The sequence below is a fragment of the Tiliqua scincoides genome, chromosome 4, assembly GCF_035046505.1.
Source record: "Tiliqua scincoides isolate rTilSci1 chromosome 4, rTilSci1.hap2, whole genome shotgun sequence".
In the NCBI taxonomy this organism is placed as follows: domain Eukaryota; kingdom Metazoa; phylum Chordata; class Lepidosauria; order Squamata; family Scincidae; genus Tiliqua; species Tiliqua scincoides.
Genome location: NC_089824.1, coordinates 207,291,322 through 207,316,858, shown reverse-complemented (window position 1 = coordinate 207,316,858; position 25,537 = coordinate 207,291,322). Strand labels below are relative to the sequence as shown.

General features: G+C 46.5%; 3 pseudogenes; 2 read left to right on the top strand and 1 right to left on the bottom strand.

The window, feature by feature from the left end:
- Positions 1-3,064: 3,064 nt before the first annotated feature.
- Positions 3,065-3,181, bottom strand: LOC136650466 (5S ribosomal RNA; annotated as a pseudogene).
- Positions 3,182-17,959: 14,778 nt separating this feature from the next.
- LOC136650569 (5S ribosomal RNA) lies at positions 17,960-18,079 on the top strand (annotated as a pseudogene).
- A 3,906-nt stretch (positions 18,080-21,985) lies between these two features.
- On the top strand, positions 21,986-22,105 carry LOC136650535 (5S ribosomal RNA; annotated as a pseudogene).
- Positions 22,106-25,537: the final 3,432 nt, after the last annotated feature.

Below are 25,537 nucleotides of genomic sequence, written 5' to 3'. Positions count from 1 at the left end.
GGAATTGAAGAATGAAGTTGCAGATCTCTTGACTAAGGTATGCAACTTGTCCCTCAAAACGGCCACGGTGCCAGAAGATTGGAGGATAGCAAATGTGACGCCTATTTTTAAAAAGGGAAAGAGGGGGGACCCGGGAAACTATAGGCCGGTCAGCCTAACATCCATACCGGGTAAGATGGTGGAATGCCTCATCAAAGATAGGATCTCAAAACACATAGACGAACAGGCCTTGCTGAGGGAGAGTCAGCATGGCTTCTGTAAGGGTAAGTCTTGCCTCACAAACCTTATAGAATTCTTTGAAAAGGTCAACAGGCATGTGGATGCGGGAGAACCCGTGGACATTATATATCTGGTCTTTCAGAAGGCGTTTGACACGGTCCCTCACCAAAGGCTACTGAAAAAACTCCACAGTCAGGGAATTAGAGGACAGGTCCTCTCCTGGATTGAGAACTGGTTGGAGGCCAGGAAGCAGAGAGTGGGTGTCAATGGGCAATTTTCACAATGGAGAGAGGTGAAAAGCGGTGTGCCCCAAGGATCTGTCCTGGGACCGGTGCTTTTCAACCTCTTCATAAATGACCTGGAGACAGGATTGAGCAGTGAAGTGGCTAAGTTTGCAGATGACACCAAACTTTTCCAAGTGGTAAAGACCAGAAGTGCTTGTGAGGAGCTCCAGAAGGATCTCTCCAGACTGGCAGAATGGGCAGCAAAATGGCAGATGCGCTTCAATGTCAGTAAGTGTAAAGTCATGCACATTGGGGCAAAAAATCAAAACTTTAGATATAGGCTGATGGGTTCTGAGCTGTCTGTGACAGATCAGGAGAGAGATCTTGGGGTGGTGGTGGACAGGTCGATGAAAGTGTCGACCCAATGTGCGGCGGCAGTGAAGAAGGCCAATTCTATGCTTGGGATCATTAGGAAGGGTATTGAGAACAAAACGGCTAGTATTATAATGCCGTTGTACAAATCTATGGTAAGGCCACACCTGGAGTATTGTGTCCAGTTCTGGTCGCCGCATCTCAAAAAAGACATAGTGGAAATGGAAAAGGTGCAAAAGAGAGCAACTAAGATGATTACGGGGCTGGGGCACGTTCCTTATGAGGAAAGGCTACGGCGTTTGGGCCTCTTCAGCCTAGAAAAGAGACGCTTGAGGGGGGACATGATTGAGACATACAAAATTATGCAGGGGATGGACAGAGTGGATAGGGAGATGCTCTTTACACTCTCATATAATACCAGAACCAGGGGACATCCACTAAAATTGAGTGTTGGGCGGGTTAGGACAGACAAAAGAAAATATTTCTTTACTCAGCGCGTGGTCGGTCTGTGGAACTCCTTGCCACAGGATGTGGTGCTGGCGTCTAGTCTAGACGCCTTTAAAAGGGGATTGGACGAGTTTCTGGAGGAAAAATCCATTATGGGGTACAAGCCATGATGTGTATGCGCAACCTCCTGATTTTAGGAATGGGTTAAGTCAGAATGCCAGATGTAGGGGAGAGCACCAGGATGAGGTCTCTTGTTATCTGGTGTGCTCCCTGGGGCATTTGGTGGGCCGCTGTGAGATACAGGAAGCTGGACTAGATGGGCCTATGGCCTGATGCAGTGGGGCTGTTCTTATGTTCTTATGTTCTTATTAGGATTCACGTAGTAAGGAAACTCCTCCAATAAAATGAATATATTTTCACACTAAAATGTGAAACTGAGATCTGTGTTGTTGATGATAAAAGTGCTTAGAAAATAAAGTCTCCACCATTAATAATGCTGACAAGCCCAGTATGTGCTCCTCCAACATTCATAAGCTACCCTAATGTCAAATCATTGTAGAAAGCCCATTACTTAGGTGCCACAGTACTAAATACACAATCCAGGAATTATAATCAAGCCTTCAATAAAAACCTGGATTCTCATGAATAATTAGTTCCAGACAATTTGCCCACCACTCACTGCTGTGAAATAATGTTATTTTCTTGCATATGTTAGTTAGCATTCCTAAAACTAACATGTACCTGTTCATATACAGGTAGTTATGGTCTACCAGTTATGGGCAGGAGGTCTGGTCTAGAGGGTAGAGCCTCCATTTGCCTGAAGATTAACATCCACAAGGTCGCCAGTTCGAGGCCACCGGCACCGTGCGACCTTGAAGCAGCTGGCAAGCTGCAGCTGAGCTGTTCCATCTGCTCGGAGTGTGGGAGGATGGAGGCCAGAATGTTAAACCAGATCGGAGCGTAACATCTTGAATGTGGTGGTTCTTGAAAGAGAGAACCTTCTTTCAATTTGTAAAAATCCCTGCGTGGATTTAATAAGCCTGCCTGTGTAAACCGCCTTGAATAAAGTCTTGAATAAAGACCAAGAAAGGCGGTATATAAATACTGTATATTATTATATTATATTATTATTATTATGCAAAGTTTCTCATTATCTGATTTTACTCTGATCTGGTTTGCCCATCCCAGTGTGACGCAGGAGAGCAATTGTGGCTACTGGGAATAATACAGAGTGAGGGTGCTGCGGGATGAAGGACTGCCACATGCACACTGGGGCATCTACCATTGCCAAGACTGTGACTAGCGGTGGGCACATTTCCCAGAGCTGACCCTGAGATCCACACAAAAAATTATCTTTCAGAAAGAATACCTTTGAGAAGCGAGAGACCTGGGGTAAACAGAAGAAAAGAGAGCTTGGTGGGAACAGGAGGCAGCTATACTCCACCGAAAATGATGCTTTTGTTGTTTATTGCCCCCCTTCTCCCCTCTTCCCAAGCTTTTTTGCTTCAGAAGGGACTGGATTGTTTGGGGCAGGGGAGAATTTCAAGCTGATCTCAAATTCAGAGGCTTCTGGACCTAACTTGGAATGGGGTGAGGCTCTTCATATGGGGTGGTGGTGGTTGTATTTTGAACTCCCCCAGTTCTGAATTCACTTCCATCACTTACCGCTTGAAGAGGGGGAGTTACAAACTGTGTAAAAGGTCCACATGGAGATGGTGGTTCATACAATGGTACTTCCACTGGAAACTCCAAAGGCTCCCAAGGTTGGTTGGCAACCTTCAGTCTCGAAAGACTATGGTATAAGCCTACAGCACCCGGTATTCCCAGGGGGTCTCCCATCCAAGTACTAACCAGGCCTGACCCTGCTTAGTTTCCGAGATCAGACGAGATCAGGTATGTGCAGGGTAACAGCTGCTTCACTTGCTCCCAGGAGTGACCTTCAAACATAACTAGGATTGTGTACCTTCCATACCTATGCATGTTAACAGAAACAGGATTCTGAAACATAGGCCCCAATTCTATTGAGCCTTGTGCTTCCAGAGCTAGCATTCCAGCAGCACAAGGTCATTTACAGAGGTGTAAAAGCCGGGCCACTGTAATGCACTTCTGGGCTACTGTCTCAAACAGGCAGTAGGGCAGCACGTGCAGCAGCAGCTCCAGGAGCCCAGTCAGTGCTGGTAAGTTTGTGAAGGAGGCATGTGGGAAAGTGGGAAGGCAGGAGAAGTTTCAGGGTGGATCAGGAGGGGAGGGAGGGAAAGGGAGAGGATGAATCTAGGTGGCACCAATGGTTGGGTATAGGATTGGGCAGTTAATATGTAAGGTGAAATTTTGGAAAAAAGAACTATCTCAAGGTAACTTTTTTTCCTAAGAACTTTCTCAGTGATTCCTTCAAAACAGACTATTAAATGGGGGAGAAAAACTGCTTCAATGGTGCCTTTTCCAATTGCTCTCCTTAATCGTCTGGGCATTTGTTCCTCCGAATCTCACTACAGCAGCCTTGCTGCAATAATACAACCTTCGGAAAACACAGTTCTTCAGTGGTGGCTACCTGTCAGTGCTTGTTCTCAGGAACCTTGAATATCAGCGACTCACTAATGTTTTATGATATTTTACCTCACTTTATGGTAGTCATTTATGACAAGACCAGAATGACATAAACTGCCATAAAGCAAAGCAATGCAATCACACAAATGACCATAAATCAAGGCAGCGACCAAAAAAAAGGTCATAAAAAGGAAAGGAAATTGAAGAAAACAACATCTGAGTTTAGATTTTGAGAACTAGAGGTAGAAGTCCTAAACTTGAGGATGGACAGATGTGAAGCGCAAGCAAATTTAGTGTTCTGCTATTATACTAATTTCCCATTATTATACATGGACGTCCCATAAATGTGCTGCGATGCACCTGCCCTTCAGCTAAGCTTAGCCTCTTGCTATTTTAAAAAGCGAGATTTCAGAAGGGCGCTGAATTAGATTTTCAATTGTTTTTAAAACCCAAAAGCACAGCTATAATTTCCGTGAACTCAACTGCCATTAGACAACTAAAAGAGGTGAACCCAAAGGACTTCCTGCGGACTATTTTTTAGTTAAAAAAGAGCTCTCTTGGAAATAGAGCTCTCTTGGAAATAGAACCCCAGGAGAGTGCAATGAATACTCATTCCTCCCCCCCACCAGCCGAATTCCTCTCGTTTGACTGTAGAAGTGAGATTCGAGCCAGTGGCATAGCTAGAGGGGGTGCAAACCACTATGTTTTTCAAGGAGCCTCACAGCGTGCAAGCATGCATTCGCCTCCATTTTGCTCCCCCCACCTGGAATGGCTCTGAAGGGGAGGGGCCACAGGCATGCCGTGGTGAGGTTCCCTGAAAAACTTAGTGCTTTGCAACCCCCCTAGCTACACCATTGATCCGAGCAATCAATGCTTTGATATTTCAGGCATTTTTTTTCCTGCTTATTCTAATATAAGAGAGCTCTTAATATTTTCTGTTCTTCCTTCCTTCAGCCAAATTAGGTCAAACTACATTTAACAGTACAGGTCGTCCCTCGTTATCCAATTAAAAAAAAATTCCTAGATTAAAAAAACAGTGGAAAAATAGATTTAATGACCCACTTTCAGGTTTCTTGCCCCTCTGTTGCTCCTAATGGAATAAGACTGTGCCTCAACATCCTCAGGGGTTTGATTTTGGGAGTCCCTGCTGATACCATAAAAATGTGTTAAATAAAAGCAATTATAAAAAATTTAAAAGTGCTTCCCTCTACAATTGTGGTTTAAAAACAGCTTTTCTTACTGTTGTAGAGAGGCAGTCAGCAATTAGAAATTCCATAGGACCCCCCTGCCTTTGCCTGGCTCAGCTGAAGTATGGAATGATCACTTGCATGACTGTCTCTCTACAGCAGTAAGCAAAGCAGTTTTTTTTTTAAACTGTGATTTTAAAAGAATGGATTTTTTCCTCTTCTCCAGGAATCAGTCCATTCCTTTTCATTTGCAGTGGCCAATGAGTCAAATCCGTGTATAAAAAAATCAGTGTATAACAAGGTTGAACTTGTATAGCTTTGTGCAGTGCTACCTTCTGTGTTGCAAACTGTTGGGGGGGGGTTTGAAACAGAGAAGTGATGGGGAAGAATGTACTGCTTAGCACCTCTTCCACCTGTTGCTTTTACCCTGATCTGTCACCCTCCCCATGTAAGCTATTCCCTCTCCTTAGCTTTTCAGACCAGTTTCCAAGTTTAGAACCTTAGTAGAAGTAAAAATGGTTTGAAGAGGAGTTTCTGAGCCCAATCTTCACTTCACTGCCTGATGCCAGCAAGGCTACCACAACTGACTGCTATAAAGCAGACAGGGCCTGTCACAATAGGTACTGCATGCTGCTGGGAGTGTTGGCAGAAAGGCCTGCAACTTCCTGCCCATGCCATCCACAGAGTCCCTGCTTGCCAGAACAGGTAGGATGACGGGAGAGGAAGGAGGGGGTGGCAGGAGGGCACAACAGAGGCTGGGACGGAGCGAAACCTGGTGGAAAGGGGAAGAATGTGGGTGGGGAAGCTGCGGGAGGGGGAAGTGTCCATCATAGACAGTCCGCGACGAATTTTATCCTCTCCAGCAGCAGCCTCCCCGTCCCCTTTCTCTCCTTGAACTTGCACTGGCAAACTTGCCAATGCAAGTTGGAAAAGACCCATTATGGGTCAGGGGGGCCTACATGGGGGTAGGGGAATTTAAAATTCCCTTTCCCTACTATAGCCTCCTGCCCCCCCCCCCCCACCACAGCATGCAACATTCACCAATTTGGCATGGCTGTGATGGTGGGGAGGGGGGTGGAGAATAAGATTGGGCTGTCAGGAAGGGTAAACAGTAGTGGGGAAAAAAGGGTTAGAACCCCACCTCCAGTCACAGAGACCATGTCAGACAGTTTTTTGTCCCACAGCAGTAAAAGAACATTTCCATGTCCCACAATCCAACCAACTCTGAACACAGCAAAATCCCTGAGTGTTCACTCAAGAGCTTTGTAACAATTGCAGTCAAACCAGGTGAACTGATGTCAAACTCCAATTCTTTGGAGAAGTCAGTGTGGCCCATAGGTACATTCCAGATAGTTTGGCAAAAAATTGCCAGCTTTCTTTGGAGGGGGCTCTCACATGGAAGCTAGACCTTTACACTGGGCAGTTGCACTGTTTTGTCCCATACCGTGATGATGCACTCCAGAGGGCAGCGGCTGTGTTTTTTCTCTAGTGTTCTGGCATCATAGAAGTGAAATGGTTTGTTTTACCGTCAGCATCAATATCTGTCAGGAACAGCCTCCGGGGCAAGGCGTAAGAAGTGGCTTTCAAAGAGTAGGTATGTGCAAGCTCTTAGTTTTAGAGGCTGCCTCTGATTGCCAGAAGCAGGGAAGGGCACCAGGATGCACGTTGTGTCTGTTGTCTTGTGTGCTCCCTGAAGCATTTGGTGGGCCACTGTGAGATACAGGAAGCTGAACTAGATGGGCCTTTGGCCTGATCCAGCGGAGCTCTTCTTATTTTCTTATATCATTGATGAACCTTCTCAGGCACTGAGGGACACTGGTGCCCTCTCCATACATTCATCTTTTCTTTGTAAGATTGGCTTTGGCCAGAGATGGAAGGATACAAGTCTGAAAAGATTACCACCCAAGCAGGGCCACCAGGTAGCCAAAAGATGGCTAGAAGGTCGTGTGTTCTTTGAGTCCACCGCAGGAGGACTCAAGTCAGGCCACCATACCCATGAGTCCCAGATTATTCCAGGCATTTGTCAAAACCAGTGCCTGAATAGCATCATTGGAGTGTCCAGCATTTCACTGGACCAGATGTTTTAAAAGGACTGGATATCAGAGAGAGAGAGAGAGAGAGAGAGAGAGAGAGAGAGAGAGAGAGAGAGAGAGAGAGAGATATGTGTGTGTATGTATACCACCTCTTAAAGTTATATTCTCATAAAAATGAGAAACTGCTAGTGGTGGAGGTAACAGCATTTATGAGGAGGATTTATGAACCACTCATGTGGTGTAAATATATACTGTACACAAGCACCAGTGGGGATAAATTCCGCTGGACATCCTTGTTATTTTAGCCATAACCTTGAAAGGTCTGTCAACCTCATTTGGCTAAGGAAGGCATAAAACGAATAAATATTAAGCTGCAGGATTTTTCTCTTCCCAAACATCGTCACTCAGCACTTCTGATGCCGATGTTTGAAAAAGGCCGATATGTTTAATTGCATTTATTTGGAAACTGACTAGCTCTGCTCCTGTTCTCCTTTCCCTGCCATAGTGGCACTGATATAAATTATTGTTAGACTTTCTGCTAACTGTTTCTGGAGGGCCATTTTGGGCTGTGTGTGTTGGTGGGGGCTTTTCATATTTTGATCTGTTATTTAAAACTGTTCACTATGCTTGTTAATACCCTGATACTTTGGGATCTGGCCATCATCCATTCTCACAACATGACCAAGCCAACGCAGGCATCTCTGTTTCAGCAGTGAATACATGCTAGGGATTCCAGCACGTTCCAGGACTGTGTTGTTTGGAACTTTGTCCTGCCAGGTGATGCCGAGGATGCGTCGGAGGCAGCGCATGTGGAAAGCGCTCAGTTTCCTCTCCTGTTGTGAGCGAAGAGTCCATGACTCGCTGCAGTACGGAAGTGTACTCAGGACGCAAGCTCTGTAGACCTGGATCTTGGTATGTTCCGTCAGCTTCTTGTTGGACCAGACTCTCTTTGTGAGTCTGGAAAACGTGATAGCTGCTTTACCGATGCGTTTGTTTAGCTCGGTATTGAGAGAAAGAGTGTCGGAGATCGTTGAGCCAAGGTACACAAAGTCATGGACAACCTCCAGTTCATGCTCAGAGATTGTAATGCAGGGAGGTGAGTCCACATCCTGAACCATGACCTGTGTTTTCTTCAGGCTGATTGTCAGTCCAAAATCTTGGCAGGCCTTGCTATGGAGAACTCGTGCTATGGAGAACTCGTGCAAGGAAAGCGCCCTACAGGTAGACCACAGCTGCGATACAAGGACATCTGCAAGAGGGATCTGAAGGCCTTAGGGATGGACCTCAACAAGTGGGAAACCCTGGCCTCTGAGCGGCCCGCTTGGAGGCAGGCTGTGCAGCATGGCCTTTCCCAGTTTGAAGAGACACTTTGCCAACAGTCTGAGGCTAAGAGGCAAAGAAGGAAGGCCCATAGCCAGGGAGACAGACCAGGGACAGACTGTACTTGCTCCCAGTGTGGAAGGGATTGTCACTCCCGGATTGGCCTTTTCAGCCACACTAGACATTGTGCCAGAACCACCTTTCAGAGCACGATACCATAGTCTTTCGAGACTGAAGGTTGCCAATACAATATACAAAAAATACCCTGATACTTCACAAACATTAATAAATAAATATATTTGAAATGACACTTTGGCCAGAAAGCCCTATTAAATCATGGATGCAGCATGTTGGGCAGGAATGGGGAAGTTCTTTATCTCTGAAAGTTGTGGTTAAAATGACAGCCCAATCCTAACCTGCCCTGGGGCAGGCAAGTTGGTAGGCCTGTCTCGCATCCAAGGCAGGGTTGGGGTGGAAAGCGGCTCAGCCTGGGGCAAGGGGAATAGCTTCCCCTTACCCCAGGTAAAGCCGCAGCAGCCCCAATGGGGCTACTCAGATCTATGCCACCTAAAGAGGTGGCGCGGATCCGAGCAGATTGGAGCTGCCCTGGGCTGCCTAGGAATTGGAATAGGATCTGGCATAACTGCCAGATCCTGGCCCTGCCCCTCACCCACCGCCCACACTCTCCTTCACCCCAAAACACCTCCCTCCCACCCTCCTCCAACCCCCCAACTCCCCCCCCCCGCCAACCTAGCACAGGATGGAGCGGGCTTACCTTTTATGCCGGCTGAGCAGGGCTCGCACTGGTCTCCCGCCTCCAGAGACAGCGCGAAAGTGCTTTATGGCACCAAGGGACTTTTGCCAGCATATCCTCCCCTCTGGATTGCACCCTGAAGAGTATATCATGCTAAGCACCTAGATTATATATCCTAATTTTATCTTCACTCAATTCTACTGGTCTACCCACCCAAGCTTGCTTTATTTTGTATACACATATTCCTGGTGCATGAATGCATACTGGGCAAGGGAGGTCACAAAATTTATGTTCTATGTACACTCGTAATTTAAAGGTGCTGCTTTTGGGCTCCATCACCTATAGCCCCCGTGAGTGGTCATAAGAAGGAGCCTACTGGCTGGATAGGCAGCTTATTTGCTCCCAGCTCTTCTGTCACTCTGTCAGATGATGGCAACAAGCAACAGGAAATGGGCATCCCCTTTCTGCCCTGCTTGCTTGGCACTGAGGAGTGTCTAGTGGCCACTGTGTGAAAGAGAACTAAATGGACCTTAGTTTCATCCAGCGAAAGACTTGCTTAGCTTCAGCAAAGTAACTGTATCACATGCCCTCAGTCCTTGCTCCGGCACTCCTGATAACCTTAATACGCTGAACTAGAAGGAATGACAGGCTACCAACCATTCTAAGGGTCCAAACCTCTGCAGGCGTTATGGTGATGGATCTCACAATCTGTCACCATAAAGCCTGGACCAACGGTGCAAAAGGCACACACTGACATATGCGATGAGACCACCAGATCGAATGTGCAACAGGTTCTCTCAGAAGCCCTGCCAGATCAAGTAGGTTGGTGGGGGATGGAATGGGGAAGGATCAGGACAGTTCGGAGTGGGGAGCAAGCCAGGCAGGGGGAGTGGATTTCATGCTGGGATCTTATCCCCCTTTTCCCCATCTCAAACCACCCTCTCAGTCGACTGACGCCAGCTAAAGAGCTGGCGTATGTCCGAAGAGACCCATAGGAGACAAGGCGATTTATGGGGAGGTAAGCTGAAAAGAGTTTTACTTCTCTCTCCTGGGCCATTCCCCACCACTGCATGAAGCACACACTCCATTTGCAGTGCTGCATGCTCTGGGCTGGTGGGGGATAGGATTGTGTCATGAGTCTTCCTTGTTGCCTTCAAAAGTCATTCCCATTCAATGGATGAAGCCTACATCTTGAATTAATTCCTCTGATGTACATGCAGAGACTCCAAGGTGCACATGGACATTCACGTATGCAAGCACTTCAACGCGCATGCTAGTGTGGAACAATGCTCTGTACTCAATGCTCTGTCCCTGGAATAGTTGAAGAGAGCTCCACACTAGAGAACTGTGAAGCCATCAATCTAAGCCAATGTGTTTTGATTATTATATTTTTGTGTATGCCGTTCACAATCCCCTTTGAAAAGGCTGTGTTGAATTTTAAAACTTAAAACAAAGAAATGCTGAGGGTCTGACGTTATGTTGAATATCTTTTCCTAAACTCAGATCACTTCTGATGAATATCTTTTCACAGCTCAAGATCATAAGGACTGCTGTCATCAGTATAGAAACGAGACAAAACAATTCAAGCAGTTGAGTTTGCTTTTAATTATATATGGATTTGCATACATTCCAGATGTTGTACATACAATCTGATCTTCTAGATGGAAAACATCACTGACTCAGACCTCATTCATGCATCCAAGTACCTGTATGTACTTATATATATTTGTTAAGACATTTTTGCCCGACGTTGCATGTATGCAAAAGGGATCCAATGGGTACACCTGTGGTCTAGACAGAAATGGGTTGAACTGCCACCCCACTCAGGCATGCACACATGTAGCTAACCACATTCAGTACACTCAGGGTGACCAAATGTCATAACCGCAAAAGAGGACAAGGTAACCTAAATGTAGGACATCCAAGAAAAATGTAGGACATGGCAAAATAAAAGATAATAACACTTGTATTTTTATTCATGTGGGCCGGCCATCGCGTGAGGCTCTCTGCAGATGCGTGTGGCCTCTGGGAACCAAGTGCCTCGGGAACTACGTGCCAGGTAAGGCACGAGAGTTTAGCATCTGGGCGAGGAGAAGGCAAGGAGACCTCTGAGTTTTGGAGAAGGAGAGGAGGAGGAGGAGGTAAGTGTACTCATTCTAACGCTTTGACTTTCTAACTCCCTGTCTTCTAACCTTAACCTTACCTTTAAATCAACCTTAAATCAAAATTGAAAGTTAGCACCTAAGGGAGGTACATAGGTCTACTCGTGAGTAGGAGCAGAGTCCTACTCATGAGTAAGAGCAGAGTCCTACTTGTGAGTAAGAGCCCAAGGGTCAGGCATTTAAATCAAAGTTGAAAGTTAGCTGCACCTAAGGTAGCACCTAATCGAAGGAAGGGAGGAGGATAAAGTGGAAAGCAGGTTTTTCTACTTGTTTAAATTAAACCTATACTTAACCCAGGTTAAACTTAATCTAAGTTAGAACATAACCTAAACAGTTCAGTAAATTGGGACACAGGATCTAGAGAGCAATAAATAATTAAACAAACCCAAATAAAAACTAGCTTGAGGTTACAAAAACAGTCCAGCCTAAGAGAACAGAACTAGGAGGGAAAGAACCTAGGAAGGGCCAATTCCCAACCCATTAAACCCATAGGCTAATCCAAGCAGTCCATTCAGGAGCCTGCAGAGTAGGTCACGCCCATCAGCAGCCATTTGCCTTCCTGAGCTTTTGTAAACTCACCTGGGAAGGCCAGCCCCCTTTCAATCAGGAAGGGAGGAGGGAGGAGGAGCCAGCCAGGAGTATAAAGCTAGGCGGGCCATCGCGTGAGGCTCTCTGCAGACGCGTGTGGCCTCTGGGAACCCAGTGCCTCGGGAACTAAGTGCCAGGTAAGGCACAAGAGTTTAGCATCTGGGCGAGTTCAGCAGCAGGGCGAGGAGGCCAGGGCCCCATACACTGCCCTTCCTCTTCCCTTGAGAAAAGGGCTGCTATCCAGTGTACGGTTTTTAAAAGGACCCCTAAATAAAACAACAACAACAACAACAACAACAAAAAAGCTATGCAATCCGACAGCCAGCAGCAGGGTGGAGGCTATCCAGTGTTCTGCATCGAGTGCCACATGTATGATTATATGCCTCTGGGGCATAAGTCATGGGTATGTCCTCGGTGCAAGGAGCTCCAGGGTCTCAGGGAACGCGTCCGCTCCCTTGAAGCCTTGGTGGCCGACCTGGAGAAGCGCAGGCAGCCAGAGGAGGACTGTGGGGAGACTTCCGGGGACGATCAGGCTTCGTCCCAACCTCAGGCGTGCAGCTCCTCGGCTGCCCGGGTGGGAAGTCTCGGGACTGGAGGACGTCATCCTGGAGAGGAGGGAAACAATCCCCTAGGGGGGACCCCTTCTCCAGGGGATGGGCCCGTATCCGAGCGCACTCGGGATACTCCTTGGTGGGAAGGGGGTCGGGGGCTTCTTGTAGTGGGGGATTCGAATATTAGAGACATAGAGAGGGGGGTTTGCGATGGATGTGAGGACCACATGGTGACTTGCCTGCCTGGTGCGAAGGTTGCGGACATCACTTCTCGTCTAGACAGGCTAGTAGACAGTGCTGGGGGAGAGGTAGCGGCTGTGGTGCATGTCGGCACCAACGACGTGGGCAAGTGTAGCTGGGAGGTCCTGGAGGCCAAATTTAGGCTTTTAGGCAGGAAGCTGAAAGCCAGGACCTCAAAGGTAGCGTTCTCTGAAGTGCTACCTGTTCCACGCGCAGGGCCAGCTAGGCAGGCGGAGATCAGGGGTCTCAATGCGTGGATGAGACGGTGGTGTAGGGAGGAGGGGTTTAGATTCGTTAGGCACTGGGGAACTTTTTGGGACAAGAGGGGCCTGTACAAGAGGGACGGGCTCCATTTGAACCAGAATGGAACCAGACTGCTGGCGCATAACATTAAAAAGGTGGCAGAACAGCTTTTAAACTGATCCCTGGGGGAAGGCCGACAGGAGCCGAGGGGCATCCGGTTCGGGACTCCTCATCCCTATTGGATGAGGATGGGAGGTTAGAGAACAACAAGACAAAGGCAGAGTAGGAGAAGAAATTGGGAAAGGTAGGGTGATGGGATGTGATAGACGGTTTGGCACAATGAGAGGATGCGAGGACAAAGGAGCGAATAAGCAGCGCATCCTGGGGCATTCCATGTATAAATGCTTTTATGCGAATGCCCGAAGTCTACGAGCAAAGGTGGGAGAACTGGAATATCTGGTGACAAGGGAAAATATTGACATAATGGGCATAACGGAAACCTGGTGGAATGCGGAGAATCAGTGGGATACCGCAATCCCAGGCTATAAACTCTACAGGAATGACAGGCAGGGGCGTGTTGGAGGTGGGGTGGCCGTTTATGTTAAGGAAGGGATAGAATCCAGCAAAGTAGAGATTGAAGGTGGGTCCGACTCCACCGTAGAATCTCTGTGGGTTAAATTACCAGGCTTGTGCAGCGATGTAATACTGGGGGCGTGCTATCGTCCTCCAGACCAGAAATCGGATGGGGACCTTGAAATGAGGAAACAGATCAGGGAGGTGACAAGGAGGGACAGGGTTGTAATCATGGGGGACTTCAATTATCCTCATATTGACTGGGTCAATTTGTGTTCTGGTCACGATAAGGAGACCGGATTTCTTGACGTGCTAAATGACTGTGGCTTAGAGCAGCTAGTCACGGATCCCACCAGAGGACAGGTGACTCTGGATTTAATATTGTGCGGTACGCAGGACCTGGTTAGAGATGTAAATGTCACTGAGCCATTGGGGAACAGTGATCATGCTGCGATCCGTTTTGACGTGCACGTTGAGGGAAGAATACCAGGCAAATCTCTAACAAAAACCCTTGACTTCCGACGGGCGGACTTCCCTCAAATGAGGAGGCTGGTTAGAAGGAGGTTGAAAGGGAGGGTAAAAAGAGTCCAATCTCTCCAGAGTGCATGGAGGCTGCTTCAAACAACAGTAATAGAGGCCCAGCAGAGGTGTATACCGCAAAGAAAGAAGGGTTCCACTAAATCCAGGAGGGTGCCCGCATGGCTAACCAGCCAAGTTAGAGAGGCTGTGAAGGGCAAGGAAGCTTCCTTCCGTAAATGGAAGTCTTGCCCTAATGAGGAGAATAAAAAGGAACATAAACTGTGGCAAAAGAAATGTAAGAAGGTGATACTGGAGGCCAAGTGAGACTATGAGGAACACATGGCCAGCAACATTAAGGGGAATAATAAAAGCTTCTTCAAATATGTTAGAAGCAGGAAACCCGCCAGAGAAGCGGTTGGCCCTCTGGATGGTGAGGGAGGGAAAGGGGAGATAAAAGGAGACTTAGAAATGGCAGAGAAATTAAATGAGTTCTTTGCATCTGTCTTCACGGCAGAAGACCTCGGGGAGATACCGCTGCCCGAACGGCCCCTCCTGACCGAGGAGTTAAGTCAGATAGAGGTTAAAAGAGAAGATGTTTCAGACCTCATTGATAAATTAAAGATCAATAAGTCACCGGGCCCTGATGGCATCCACCCAAGGGTTATTAAGGAATTGAAGAATGAAGTTGCAGATCTCTTGACTAAGGTATGCAACTTGTCCCTCAAAACGGCCATGGTGCCAGAAGATTGGAGGATAGCAAATGTCACGCCTATTTTTAAAAAGGGAAAGAGGGGGGACCCGGGAAACTATAGGCCGGTCAGCCTAACATCCATACCGGGTAAGATGGTGGAATGCCTCATCAAAGATAGGATCTCAAAACACATAGACGAACAGGCCTTGCTGAGGGAGAGTCAGCATGGCTTCTGTAAGGGTAAGTCTTGCCTCACGAACCTTATAGAATTCTTTGAAAAGGTCAACAGGCATGTGGATGCGGGAGAACCCGTGGACATTATATATCTGGACTTTCAGAAGGCGTTTGACACGGTCCCTCACCAAAGGCTACTGAAAAAACTCCACAGTCAGGGAATTAGAGGACAGGTCCTCTCATGGATTGAGAACTGGTTGGAGGCCAGGAAGCAGAGAGTGGGTGTCAATGGGCAATTTTCACAATGGAGAGAGGTGAAAAGTGGTGTGCCCCAAGGATCTGTCCTGGGACCGGTGCTTTTCAACCTCTTCATAAATGACCTGGAGACAGGGTTGAGCAGTGAAGTGGCTAAGTTTGCAGACGACACCAAACTTTTCCGAGTGGTGAAGACCAGAAGTGATTGTGAGGAGCTCCAGAAGGATCTCTCCAGACTGGCAGAATGGGCAGCAAAATGGCAGATGCGCTTCAATGTCAGTAAGTGTAAAGTCATGCACATTGGGGCAAAAAATCAAAACTTTAGATATAGGCTGATGGGTTCTGAGCTGTCTGTGACAGATCAGGAGAGAGATCTTGGGGTGGTGGTGGACAGGTCGATGAAAGTGTCGACCCAATGTGCGGCGGCAGTGAAGAAGGCCAATTCTATGCTTGGGATCATTAGGAAGGGTATTGAGAACAAAACGGCTAGTATTATAATGCCGTTGTACAAATCTATGGTAAGGCCACACCTGGAGTATTGTGTCCAGTTCTGGTCGCCGCATCTCAAAAAAGACATAGTGGAAATGGAAAAGGTGCAAAAGAGAGCGACTAAGCTGATTACGGGGCTGGGGCACCTTCCTTATGAGGAAAGGCTACGGCGTTTGGGCCTCTTCAGCCTAGAAAAGAGACGCTTGAGGGGGGACATGATTGAGACGTACAAAATTATGCAGGGAATGGACAGAGTGGATAGGGAGATGCTCTTTACACTCTCACATAATACCAGAACCAGGGGACATCCACTAAAATTGAGTGTTGGGCGGGTTAGGACAGACAAAAGAAAATATTTCTTTACTCAGCGTGTGGTCGGTCTGTGGAACTCCTTGCCACAGGATGTGGTGCTGGCGTCTAGCCTAGAAGCCTTTAAAAGGGGATTGGACAAGTTTCTAGAGGAAAAATCCATTATGGGGTACAAGCCATGATGTGTATGCGCAACCTCTTGATTTTAGAAATGGGTTATGTCAGAATGCCAGATGCAAGGGAGGGCACCAGGATGAGGTCTCTTGTTATCTGGTGTGCTCCCTGGGGCATTTGGTGGGCCGCTGTGAGATACAGGAAGCTGGACTAGATGGGCCTATGGCCTGATCCAGTGGGGCTGTTCTTATGTTCTTAATTTAAACACTATATTACATACTATTAAATTTAAAACTTGTTTGTTGGCAACCTTCAGTCTCAAGAGATTCTGGTATCGCGCTCTGAATGGTGGTTCTGGAACAGCGTCTAGCGTGGCTGAAAAGGCCGATTCGGGAGTGACAATCCCTTCCACACTGGGAGCAAGTGCAGTCTGTCCCTGGTCTGTCTCCCTGGCTATGGGCCTTCCTTCTTTACATTTAAGTTCTTTCTGAGGCTAAAAAGAGGACATGTCCTGGAAAAAGAGGACATCTGGTCACCCAGAGCACACTATATTTGTGAAACTGCAATATACTTCTGCCTAAAAAAACATCTGGAGCTAACAATGAGATGTCTTTAAACCATCAGATAAAACTGCTTTTAAAAGGTATCATTCAGTTACCTCATTCTTACAAAACATCTGGAAAGGTTAAGAATTTGGTATTCAAATCAAACCACATGTAAGTTAATCTGAGCCATTCTAATGTTGACATTCACTTTCAGAATCTAAAATTCCCCCTCTAGAAGTGGAATGTAAAATGTAGCAAAAGCCAAATTATTCAAAATGAGGATTCTTTTTTTTTTTTTAATTTCATTATTTGTAGTCTTCTGGAATTTTGACACTTAGCTTCTTGGGGCAAAATAAAGGCCTTGGCAGAGCAGCTGATGTCAGCGCAAGATAGTTTGGAAACATTTTGGGCTTCGAGGTGCAAGAGGAGGAGGAGGAGACAACCTGATTAATAGGGAAGGAGAGGCTGTTCCAGATGTTGCAAGCAGAAGGATACGGTAGAAGGAGACAGAAGGGGAGGCAGGATGCACATGGGCAGTGAGACCACAGAGCAGTGACAGAGCACAAGGTTCCTGGTTTAGGCTGCAATCCTAACCTCACTTTCCTGGGAGCAAGTCCCATTGAACACAATAGGACTTACTTCTGAGTACACCTGGCTAGGATTGTGCCCTTCCCAAAGTCTCTAGCATTCCCAATAAATGGATCTTGGGCAGTAGGGCTTGGAAAGAAGCTTGCCTGAGACCTTGAACAACAACTGAAAGGCACTGTTGGTCCTGGGCTGGAGGAATCAATGGTGCAACCAGTGGAATTGTGTCAGGGGGGTGCAGTCATAAGAACAGCCCCGCTGGATCAGGCCATAGGCCCATCTAGTCCAGCTTCCTGTATCTCACAGCGGCCCACCAAATGCCCCAGGGAGCACACCAGATAACAAGAGACCTCATCCTGGTGCCCTCCCTTGCATCTGGCATTCTGACATAACCCATTTCTAAAATCAGGAGGTTGCGCATACACATCATGGCTTGTAGCCCGTAATGGATTTTTCCTCCAGAAACTTGTCCAATCCCCTTTTAAAGGCGTCCAGGCCAGTCGCCATCACCACATCCTGTGGCAAAGAGTTCCACAGACCAACCACACGCTGAGTAAAGGAATATTTTCTTTTGTCTGTTCTAACTCTCCCAACACTCAATTTTAGTGGATGTCCCCTGGTTCTGGTGTTATGTGAGAGTGTACTGTTACTGTTACTGTGAGAGCTATGTCAGTACTGCAGGTGTCACAACACACGGTGTAAACGGCCCCACCCACTTGCCATTGGAGCCATTGTGGGCAGCGACGTTGCCATGCCTGCACATTGCCATCAGTACCCGTAGTGGCTCCGACAGCAATTAGATTCTGCAGGTTCCACCACTGAATAGCAGCAACTGTTACCCTGCACATGCCCGATCTTGTCTGATCTCGGAAGCTAAGCAGGGTCAGGCCTGGTTAGTACTTGGATGGGAGACCGCCTGGGAATACCAGGTGCTGTAGGCTTACACCATAGTCTTTCAAGACTGAAGGTTGCCAATCATCATCACCACTGAATACGAGGATGTGGGAAGGAGGGTCCCTTGTGCAGCCTGCTGCTGAGGCCTCTCAAAGCCTTCTCAGGCACCAGCTGACCATCTCCCCAGGGTACTCGTGTCCCTTCAGGTGTAGTTTCACAGCATTTGCCCCCTGCCTCAAGGGTGGCAACAGTAATGGGACTGTTATGATTCCATGAAGCAGATGGCCTTTCACTCAGCTACTGTCCTTCAGAGAGTCTTTGGGATGCTTGTCTGGGGAACTACTGTCTCATGTCCGCTGTTTTCTTATTGCTCACATGTGTTGTTTTCTATTGTTCTTGCTTTAGTCATTAGATTTGCAAGCCAGCTTGTTAAGACCAGTGGGTCAAAGGGCAAGGTAAAAATATGGCAATAAATGACATAAAGAGATGCACACTAGTGGAATCCAACGGAAATGTGCACGTGATCCACGGCTTTGGGCCGAAGATGTATTTTCACGATGGCCCAGGCCGCTTAAGTTGCCAACTCACAGCAAGCTGCTTGTAATCATATTTTCATTTCATCAGGGGGAAAAAAAGAATGCCAACTGTTGTACATTAATTCAAGGAGGAAAAGGGCGGTGTGTTTCACACAAAAGAACAGAAAATGTGGATCATTAAAGGGGGGGGAAGAAACCCAACGCACTGTAAATAAAGCCCTGTAATTATGCATCACAAAAAAAAAATTCAAACGGCAAATGGTTCAGTAATCTCATTACCGAACACACTAATAATAATTGCAGCATTCTCTCTATCTCCCCTAAGATAATGAGCAGCTCACTGTATGTTGTGAAATAAATAAACTCCCAAGCAACAATGTCTCATCTCAAGGTTTAATGGAACAAATACGCTTGCCTTAAGGTTTGCTATTCGCCATCTCCCCCCCCCTTTTTTTTGTTAGCATTTTCCTTAAAAAAAATAATTATTTATGCATCCTCATTTTTAAAAGGGGTGGCGGTGGTTAGGGAATTGTAAACATGGAAGTTGTCACCGCAAGACAATCCTTTAAAAGGGAAAAGGAAAAAGAAAATCCTCGCAATTTTAACTGCTCTCAAAATTAGCCCAAGTTAAAGGCAATAATTAGTAAACAACTTTGTCATATTCAAAACAGCATCAGTCCCATTAACATTTCTATAGTTCCCCAATTACGTTATAAATCAAAAGTAATACAGAAAGACAATGCTGTAATGAGAATGCATAGACTGCATCAAAAATTCAGATGCCAGCCTTTTCGGTGCTCTTGGATCCCTCTCTTAATTTGTTGCATTTTATTTTCGGGAGCAGCCTAGCAGCAGAAGTGTAATCAACATAAATAAAAGTTATACCTTGGTGAATAACTCATGGGTATTTGAGCAGGATAAATCAGTCCAACAATTAAAAGGAATGCAGACTGCCTTCCTTCCAGCCTGTGCCCGCTGCCTGAACCATCTCCCTATAGAGCAGCCATTTCCTGGGGTCCGTTCCACTCGTGTGACCAAGAAATGGAACTCTGGGTTACAAAGTTGGCTAAGGTATCACTGTGTCCTGTTGAGTTGAAGAAAGCAAACCATAGAAACTGGCACTCGGTTTGTGGAGGAGAGGAGTTAACCTGCTGTTGGCCCAGGAAACTGGGGCTTGGGTGCCAATTTATCCTCTAGCCCGCTTACATTACCATGTGTTACTCAAATCTGTGGGGAAAGGAAAATGTCACACATAGGGGCAACCTAGCAAAACCTGCTCCCACCCCGATATGTTCTTATATGGCCTCCATCCACTGGGTTCCAAATGCACACTTTGCTATAAGAACACTTGAAGCTGCTTTATATAGAGCCAGATCATTGTTCCACACTTAGCATTTGGGGGAGACAGTTCTATGTGGTTTCAGGCAGGAGTCTATGCCTGTCCTTCCTGGAAATGCAAGGGCTGAACCTTAGGAGTTTGGCGTGCAAGTTACGTAATGTCCCACTGATCTATACCACTGATTTGAATAACCAAATTCTGTGTTGGGGTGGCCAAACCACAGGTCGCAAGCCACATGCAGCTCTTTAACATATAATGTGCAGCTCTCAGAAATAGGTTGACTGCAGTTGACACACACCCCTAGCTAGGGGGTGTGGACCACACCGGGTAACATACTCAGGGGTGTGTGTGACAAGGAAAGCGCCCTACAGGTAGACCACAGCTGCGATACAAGGACATCTGCAAGAGGGATCTGAAGGCCTTAGGAGTGGACCTCAACAGGTGGGAAACCCTGGCTTCTGAGCGGCCCGCTTGGAGGCAGGCTGTGCAACATGGCCTTTCCCAGTTTGAAGAGACACTTGGCCAACAGCCTGAGGCAAAGAGGCAAAGAAGGAAGGCCCATAGCCAGGGAGACAGATCAGGGACAGACTGCACTTGCTCCCAGTGTGGAAGGGATTGTCACTCCTGAATTGGCCTTTTCAGCCACACTAGACGCTGTTCCAGAACCACCATTCAGAGTGCGATACCATAGTCTTTCGAGACTGAAGGTTGCCAACAACAACATGTGTGTGACAACACTACTGGTCAAAATTGTGAAATCTTGGTATTTTCAAATAATATCATGCTGTTATATATCAATCAATGTGTAATTTAATGCAGAATGCAATGAAACATATCATGTTGAAATATTTGTATTCTATCAATTGTTACAGCCAAATAACCAGAAAAGGAAAACACAACTGCCTTATGTAACAAAAAGTGGATTTCTTCAATGCAAAACAAATCAGACCAATGAGACTCATTGTCCTGAGAGGCAATGAGGTATTGTCATGATACAGCACCACTAAGGTGTTGGTATGAGTCAGTTCTCATTTTCATGTATCAGCCCTAATACTATAACTTGTGCAGTGCAATCCTAACCTGCCCTGGAGCAGGCAGGCCAATGGGCCTGCGCTGCGTCCAAGGCAGGATTGGGGCTGAAAGCAGCTCAGCCCAGGGCAAGGGGAATAACCTGTCATAAAGTCATAGCAGCCCCATGGGGCTACCCAGCAGCAGCACTTTATGCTATGGGCAGGTGGGGGATTGTATTAGGCTGCTAGTCAACTACCCCAGACCAGTCCTTCTGGATCACATCACAGAACTGAGACACATCTACCCTGAACCTATCACTGAACCCCACGGATACAGCCATGCCAAATCAGCTCACCTGCAGGGGGCAGTCCCAAAGGTCTTCTCTGGGAAAGAGAACATTTGTTCCTTTACCTGGGGGTAAGCCTCTGGGCATAAAGGGTCTACCTGGACCTGCACCAGCAAGATCACTGGTGCAGGTTGGTGTGGACCCAGGCCATGGGAGTGGGTCCAGGAAGGGGGCTAAGATTCGGTGCTGCTGAACCCACTCCCTTCCCAAATCCAATCTGCCCCCCTGCCCTTTTTTCTAGACATGATTTATATGGAATTTGCTTTTCTTTTGACCCCCTGCATGGGAGTCCACATTTCACTGAGCTAGCCATCACAGCCCCAAGATCTCCGTCTTATCACACAATCCTAGGTGGCATGCGTGTCAGTAGCACCGGTGCTAGCCATTGCAAAAAGTGTGGTAGAGAACTTTGCGACAACGTAGCAGTAAAGCACACTGGTGGGGAAACCTGCACCAGCCCGCGCATGCCGGCACCAGGAGCAGTGCATACCACGCATGATGAGTTCCGTACCAAACAGTGCAGGGGTAGGGTAAGGGTGGGGGAGGGGAGGGGACAGACCAGGGCGACAGTATGGACTGGGGTGGGTGGTTTGGGACTGGGTGTGGGACTGGTGGCACTGGTATGTGCCACATCCCATCCACCTTCCCAGGCCTTCACCGGCATGGGGCAATGTGGACTTGTGCCATCAATTGAAACTATATGCCATTTCTAGGTTGGACCTTATGCAGCAACTGTTACCCTGCACATGCCCAATCTCGTCTGATCTTGGAAGCTAAGCAGGGTCAGGCCTGGTTAGTACTTGGATGGGAGACCGCCTGGGAATACTGGGTGCTGTAGGCTTATACCATAGTCTTTCGAGACTGAAGGTTGCCAACCAGGTTGGACCTTATCCTGGGGCAAGGGGAGGAATGTCTCCTTGCCTTGAGGACACCTCCTGCCTGCTAAATTCCTCCATAGGATGCAGCTCATGTTTTCCTGGTGCTGCTGCATTGGCATGGAGGACTTTTTGTCCCAATGCACATGCCTGAGAACTTATTTTCAATCCCCGTTTGGAAGGGATGCAGATGATCCCTATGACCCATCCCCTTGCGCAAGCCACTTTTGCAGCTGTAAAGAGCTTTCTGCGCATCCTTAAGCCAAGGGACACAAGAGGTTCACCAGTTGCACTGTATCATTCATTCCTTGTACAATAATGTGCTCTTCTGTCAAGACAGTGTATGTAGAGCAGCCGCTGTAAATACACCAGATTTCACAGCAGACGCGTTCTTTTTCCATCACGCAATGTGACAGGGAAGCTGATTAGAGTCCCTATTCTGGGGGAGAATGCAGTCAACAGATATTGCATGCTCAGGGTTAATTTTCTCTTCAAATTACAGATGCAGCTAAACTGCCTTCCGCCTCCCCGTGATAACTCATCACGCTGTCAGAACTGAAGAATCTGAGCGATCAACTGGGACTAAATGTCCTTATGTACAGTTCCTAAAAGATGGCTACCCTGGAGTTTCTATCAAGCCTACACGATCATATATTGATGCTGAGCTTATTTATTTCAGTACTTCTGAAGTACTGTTAATCATTTCACTGTGGTGTCCTGGATGGTACATAATTAATAAAATGGATTGGCTTACGAAGAAAGCTTAGCGGGGGGACTCAGGTAAAACAAGAGATCTGTTGTGGACTTTATATTCAATAGGATTCCTACATGCCAAAGTCCCCTGTTTAGGAAAAGAGTGGGATGAAGAATGATGATGGTGATTTTGTATGTGGGTGAATGGGTGTGTTGTAAGTACAAGCATTCGCTGCTTAACAACTATTCACTTAATGACGGACCGCATATACAACGGTGGTCAAAGCACAACAAAGAGGCTCTTAATGAGGCAGTCAGTCTCCTGACTGACAGGAGACTAGTCTGCAGCAGAGTGTCTGCTTACACAATAAAGAGGATCTTAATGCAAAGAAGAGGCAATCTATCACCAATAGTCTATGCAGCCAGCAAGTGTCAGGCAGGGAGTGTCTAGCAGCAAAGGCAATAGACTGGGCTGAATGTTAACTTAATGAACTAATCAAATAACAACAGGGATAGGAGAATGTATCCCTGTTGTTAAGTGGTGCACACATGCATATTTTGTGCTAATATTTTTAAATCTTGTAAAGATCAAAATTCTTTCTAGGGATAAGCCAAATTCTACAAGAAGAAAATAAAAAAGAATTTTGTGATATGAACAAGTTAAGCAAATTCAACACACTTCTATGTTTTTCTTATTTTACATAATTTATTCTGCAATTCTTATTGTTTTGTATAATTTATATACCATCTGCTAGTCATAGGAAGGGGCAAGTTGGAGAACAGTGAAAATCTCACAGCTTGACCCAGGAAATGTTATTCTGTAGCATTTGATTTCTGAAATTTCACATGTGTTGCCCATACAGTTTACCCAGCATGTAATTTGTCTGTGGAACTCCTTGCCAGAGGATGTGGTGATGGCATCTGGCCTAGATACCTTTAAAAGGGGAATGGACAGATTTCTGGAGGAAAGCTCCATCACAGGTTACAAGCCATGTTGGGTACGTACAGTCTGAGATTAGCTGGTCAGTCATCATGAGAGCCAGGTAGGAATCTTTCTCTATCATCCAAATTGGCCATGGATGGCAGTTTTTTTGCTTGCCTCAGACTGGTGGGGGAGGCATACATTCAGTAGGTTTCATGTTTTTTAAAACAGTCATTTGTGTTTAACAAAGTGGCCCAAGTTAAACCCAGGCCTTCATGGGTGGGTGTGTGTGAGGGTAAACAGAATGCTAGATGCAGGGGAGTGGCAGCGAGATGCAAGTACAGGTGCAACCTTGTTATACACAGATTTTCTATACAGGGATTGACTCAACATGAATGGCCACTGAAAATGAGAAGGAATGTGCTGATCCCTGGAGAAGGGGAAAAATGAATCCCTTTAAAATCACAGTTTAAAAAACTGCTTTTACTGTTGTAGAGAAACAGTCATGCAAGTGATTATAACCTAATTATCCACAGATTATAACCTAATTATCCACAGATAAAACTCCTCCCTTACCCCTGAGCACATGAAAGAAGGTTAAATGACAGAGATTATCACCTTCTCCATTCTTTCCCCCTCCTGGGGCTCCTGTTGAAGGGAGGGATTGCTGCCTCCTAGTGAAGCCTAATCTGGAGAGAATGATTGCCTCTGTGTGCATTTCATAAGGTCAGCAAGGGTGTTTTTCAATCACCACAGCTTTGTTGTTTAAATTGATTTGCTTTAGTGTGTTTTTTGCCATCCAGGTCAGTTCTTTCTCCCTCAAGAATAATGAGACTCAACCTGTATCTTGTTGTCTTGTGTGCTCCCTGAAGCATCTGGTGGGCCTCTGTGAGATACAGGAAGCTGGGCTAGGTGAGCCCTTGGCCTGATCCAGTGGGGCTCTTCTTATGTTTTTATGTATAGTTTCAAGCATATTTAGACCATGAGGGCTAGACACTTGCTTTGATTAATGTGAAAGCGGGGATTCTCATCATGTTGAATTCTATGCCTAATACTACACCTGCATTTCTAAAGAACTTCAGCATTCACATTACAGTGGGAATTCCCCTCTCTTTATCCCACCTCCTTGCATTAACTCCCACATGTGCTGGGTGCAAATGTTGGCCAACCACTTGTGTTTGCATTCTGAAAGTGGGTAAAATGAGTAAAATTCCATTTCTCACTGTTTTGCCTCTAGCGATTGCTGTCAGTCTGGAGTAGTAGGTTGTCATGGTTCTGACCCAATTCCAAAGTCCATCTCGCTGCATTCACCCCATTCATCTATCGCTTCATTAATTGCAAGCATCTGAAATCATTAGAACCTGATTGAGCACAAAAAGCATCAAAGCCGGAGAAGCTGCGACTGCTTAGCCAGCAAATGGTCTCAGCGCAAAAGAATGTCAATGTTTATAGTAAATGTAACGTAAGCTGGGGTGTTCATTGACATCTCCCTCCATTTGTGTACAGCAGTTCTGACATCTATCAGTTCAAGAGTGCATGATTTATCCACTGCTATATCCTGGAACTGACAAGCCAAAGATTACAACTTAACCTTCATGAAAGCGGAGGCTGGATGTATCCCTAAAATAAATATTTAGCAACTGACAAGCTCTGGTTAATATTAATTTGTGATTGAGAGCAGTCAATTTAAGTAGGTGCCTGCCAAAAACTATTTGGATTTTGCAAATCATCTTTCACACAAATCAGGTTTAGAGAGGCTCCCTGCCTACCACCTTCCACAATG